We start from the raw sequence: 5,531 nt of genomic DNA on the forward strand, positions 1-5,531 counted from the left end.
ATTCAACAAGTTACTTTTGAGGGGGGGGCGGTGTACAACCTTCAAGTAATTATTTTGTGTAAGCTAACCATAAGCCTATTCATAACCCTAATCCTAACCCTAAGTTAAGAACCACATATTACGCTTTCAAAAAATAAATTTAACAAAAATTCATTGCTTGTTGTTGACACAGTTTTGGAGATAATCGCAATTTTATGAAAGAAATCCCTATTCAATGCTGTATTATATGCAAACTTCAATTTGATGTTTCTCCTAAACCGAATGTATTTCACCCTTGAAAATCTGCGATCACGTGGGTGTTGTCATGGAGATTGATATAATTGAAACTGGCATTGACCCTTTTTCAACACTGGAATGTGCTCCATACAAGCCCTGCAATTTTCGAGTTCAGAACAAATATTTGAACAAAATTTTGCACAAAATGTTCATTTTATACGCATGAAGGTGAAAATGGGAACTTTAGAAATTTTAAAAAGTTCAAGTTTTTTCAATATTTTTTCAAAATTATTTCTTTAGCATTCTGAAAATTGAGATTATCTTGATTGATAATCGATTACTGATAATCGATTATTGATAATCGATAATCGATAAAAATTTTTTTCGATAATCAATTTTTGATTGACACCTCCATACAAATAGCCAGTAGGCCTACGTAAGGAAAAGGTATGATTTGAAAATCACCCCAATCATTTTTAATGCTATTTGAATAGCGGGCCCAATCATGATTGATATTGATAATTGATTATTGATAATCGATTATTGATTATCGATTATTGATTATCGATTATCGATTGTTGATTGACACCTCCATACAAATAGACAGTACGTAAGGAAAAAGCCTGATTTGAAAATCACCCCCCCCTCCACATCATTTTTAATGCTATTTGAATAGCGGGCCCAATCATGATTGATATTGATAATTGATTATTGATAATCGATTATTGATTATCGATTATTGATTATCGATTATCGATTGTTGATTGACACCTCCATACAAATAGACAGTACGTAAGGAAAAAGCCTGATTTGAAAATCACCCCCCCTCCACATCATTTTTAATGCTATTTGAATAGTAGACCTAATCTTGATTGATATTGATTATATTGACTGAATATTGATTATCGATTATCAATCGATCCATCATCGATAACAGATAAACACTGGTTGCCAAAATGCAAACAAGATCATGCTGACCGGCATAGCCATCTTCTTCCATTCCTGTCGCCGCCGCATTACTGGTCGAATACGATAGGATTTCAGTCTTAGGCGCCTTAACACGGCTACCCAATAGGCCCGGGGTTTGAACTTAGTCTCCGGTCGAGGCAGGTAGTCGAATTCGACAGGCGATCATGCATGGAGACTTATAGACTTGAAACAGCCACTGTCATTGATTGGTTAGGCTTAGTTTAGGGTTAGGATGAGGGTTAGAGTTAGGGTTAGGATTAGGGTTATGAATAGGCTTATGGTTAGCTTACACAAAATAATTACTTGAAGGTTGTACACCGCCCCCCCCCCTCAAAAGTAACTTGTTGAATCAAAAGCTAGAGGGCTGCAGACAGGTTCAAAGACCTATGAGAGCGCTATCAGAAAACCGTCTATTTATTATTAACCGAAATCCTATCGTGTTCGACCAGTAATGATGAGCTTACATGTACATGTAGAGCATGCACAAATCGTAATAATGTGTAGAATATAGAAACCCGGGATAGAAACTCTGTGGTATCTCATATGATACTCAGTCATGGTATGCTTAGCCTGAGTTGCGCGGCCTATATCTCGAACAAAATCGCCATGCGTAGCTGTTGAAAAACGAGAGGATTCGCTGTACTATCACGGCAATTTTTGACACGAAGATGTAGGGATGATGACGATGTGCGGCGTACCGGTAAAAGGGGTATATGATATTGTGTACAATTTTATATAGTTTGAAAAATCCGAAAATGGGTTAATGAAGGCCCAAATTGAAGCCTTTCGTGGATAAGTTTTCACTATAATTGTATATATAAATTATTGCTTTTAGTGTTGGACTTGGATGTCCTAATACAGGGGAGTTGGAAAATTTTGCAAAATGAAGGTCCAATTGAAGCCATTTTGTGCATCATTTTTACACTTTCTTTAAGCATGTTAAGGGGGTACTACACCCCTGGCCAAAATGTATGCCTATTTTTGCATAGTTTTCTCAATTGGTGACAAGTATTAAAGATATGTATATTATAGGGGCAAGGACTACAACTACTGTACTGGAAATTCAGCAACTCAAAGCAAGTAGTTACCGGTATTGATTTATTGATCAAATCATTGGTTTTCCCTCATTTTTGACTATAACCCCACAACTGTTGTCTGTGCTGAAATAAAATTTATAGTGCAGTAGTTGTAGTCCTTGCCCCTATAATATACATATCTTACTTGTCCCCAGTGCGCTATAAAGAAAAATGCAAAAATAGGCATAAATTTTGGCAGGGGTGTAGTACCCCCTTAAGGGTCTAGAATCGAGATTTGATTATATATGTTCACCCAGACATGTTACACACAGCACATTATGGGTTAAAAGTGGGGGAGGGGCAGGCGCTATAAAGAAAAATGCAAAAATAGGCATACATTTTGGCAGGGGTGTAGTACCCCCTTAAGGGTCTAGAATCGAGATTTGATTATATATGTTCACCCAGACATGTTACACACAGCACATTATGGGTTAAAAGTGGGGGAGGGGCAGGCCCCCTGGTCAAAAAAGTGGAGGGGCCACTGGCCCCCCTGGTTCCGCCGCCTATGTCTCTCTTCGACCATCATGCCACTCGCCGCCTGCAAAAAAAGTGATGTTTTGGCAACTTTGTTTTGGTAGGCCTACATCATAAAAAATAAAGAAAAAAAATTGGTTTTTTTTAGGCAACAAAGTTAACATACTAGCCATATGTAACAAAAGTAGTGCTTACAAACATATACTCTTACTGTAAAAAAACCCCAAAACAATAGTGCTCACAAACATTAACCTATAGGCCCTACGCCTAGTCTAACCCTAACCATGAAAAACACACAAGTGCTCACAAACACATACCCTAACCGTAGTGACCGTAAAAACACATGCAATATAGTGCTCACAAACATTAGGCCTACCCTATAACCCTAACCGTAAACAAAGTGCTCACAAACGTAACCCTAACCCTAACTGGAAAAAACAATAGGCCCACTCCCGGATATAGTGCTCACACACATTACCATAACCCTAACCGTAAAAAACAATAGTGTTCACAATCATTACCATAACATCCTTTGTAGAATAAACAATAACAACCACACTGCTCTTCTCCGTCTGACTCGGGGGCTGTGCAATAATTATGAGCACCCCCCGGGGGTAAAATTTCAAATGGCTCGCCCAAAATTGCTTGCCCCCCTCTCGGCCCGCCAAAAATCGATTGCCCCTCCCTCTTGGCCTTAAAAATTCTTTGCCCCCCCTTGAACATGCCAAATTTGTTGGATCCCAAATTGCAAACCTTATATGGTCTAGATGTATGTTGCGAGCGCAGCGAGCAGGAAAATTTGCATATTTAAGCGTTTCCGTACTGTTTTCCTAAGCCTTTTTAGAGCGTTTTATTAAAAAGGTGCCCCATGAATGCGTGCCAAAATTGCCTCCCCCCCCTCTTACCCTCCCCTCAGGGCTCATAATTATTGCACGGCCCCTCATCCATCCAGTTGGTAGAGCATCCAATGTCCCAGCTTCAAATCCTGGATGGTCAGTGAATTTTTTTCACCGGCTGTCATTTATGTTTGAGGAGACTTGTGTTATTGAGTATACTATTGTTGTTGATGTAGTTATTATTGTTTATAATATAAATAATAGGGGTCCAAGAATTTACCCCTGTGGTACACCTCAACTTATATTTTAAAACCATAACTTTGACAATTTAAAACATAATTCATTTACATTCTTTCCAAATGTTGGCATAATATCATCGTAAGGACAACTTGTTGTTGCTTCTTGATAGGTTTTCATTTAAAATGTCAATCCACTTGAAAGTTCACGTACGCACGCCTGGTTCACTGATGTTTAGTTAACAAATTAGTTTGATTTATTTAGATAGAAGGGTAAACGTAAATTCATTTTATTGACTTTAAAATTACCCACAGCTCGATGAAAGTGCGCACCTGGTTCACTAAAGCCATTAAGTTAATTGGTCTTTTTTTTTAAATATGTTTAAACAATGTTAATCAGAATGCAAAAACGAATTCCGCGAAATTGCATCAAATGCACGCAGGTGCCTACAATTTAATGAAATTGTAATCTCTGTAAAATGTATACTAATTAGAAAAAAAAATTATTGGGTTTACTTCGAAGGGTAGGTTTTCATATAAAATTTAAAATGTTAATCCATTTAATAGAATTCTTGTTTTTTTAACAACTCGATGAAAGTACACAGCTGGTTTACTGATTATGATCACTTGAAGTTAAATGTTATTAATAAGTTAAAAAAATGTTAATCATGGAAATGAAAATCCCATACAAACTCAGTAATAAATGTTGCATAAATTAAATACACATGTCCTTTATACATTATGGCACAGTACTGTAAAATTCTCAAAAGGTTTCTGTAAATTCCGCAACTTAAAGCCATATTATAACATTTGCTGAGGAAGACGCCTGGCCCCTCACTGAATTTTTAAAATTCCTTTTTTACACGATTAAATTGTACTTTATTAAACCAATATACCCTGCAAAAATCAAGACTCAAGGTGCTGTAGTTTTGTCAAAATCCAAGATTTTGAATAAAACGTCGGAACCGGCGCTTTATTATTACGATTGAATTATTAGTCGAACGCATACACAATGTTCATATAACACACAGTACGTACACGGCGTGCGGGACGGTGATATACACAACAAAGGGTCGTACCACAACATGTCATGACCGAAGGAGTGGTGCGTATTGGTGACATGTGCGCTGGTAGTAAATTCCAATTCTCTTTGCTTTGCCGTAGTTGTTCGGATAAAAAATAAAAGGGGATATATCTGACAGTAAAAGCTAACATTTTAGGGCAAAGAAATGCTAATCTATTTTGTTTGAAAATGTTATAATATGGCTTTAAGTGATGCAAAGGTGCATAAGTTGTTGGCAAATTGCATAAAATTCATCAAAGCTGCATACAAATTTCACTCACACAAACACACTGTGTATGAACTAAACATCTATATAGTGCAGGCGTGGACGGACCTTTCAAGTAGGGTGCTAGGAGGCACATTTAAATAGCCCCAGGTGAAAGTCATTCTATTGGGGGCATTGACCAATGGTGGGGGGGGGGCACACTCTGTTTTGTTTTGACAATTTGCCTATGGAATTTTATAAATTTTCAAATTGATTGGGGTCAATGTGCCCCTACGATACCACGCCACTGTTTATTTGTTAAAAATGTTGCTGTGTGTAGAGACACAGTTGCACTTGCACCTGGACTCAAGCAATATGTTGATTGCTCAAGCCATGCTAGAAAGCCTATACAAGCATGCTGGCTGATATGGGAAAAGAAGGAAGAAACATGTTGCA

The sequence above is a fragment of the Amphiura filiformis genome, chromosome 8 (genome assembly GCF_039555335.1).
Source record: "Amphiura filiformis chromosome 8, Afil_fr2py, whole genome shotgun sequence".
NCBI classification, from domain to species: domain Eukaryota; kingdom Metazoa; phylum Echinodermata; class Ophiuroidea; order Amphilepidida; family Amphiuridae; genus Amphiura; species Amphiura filiformis.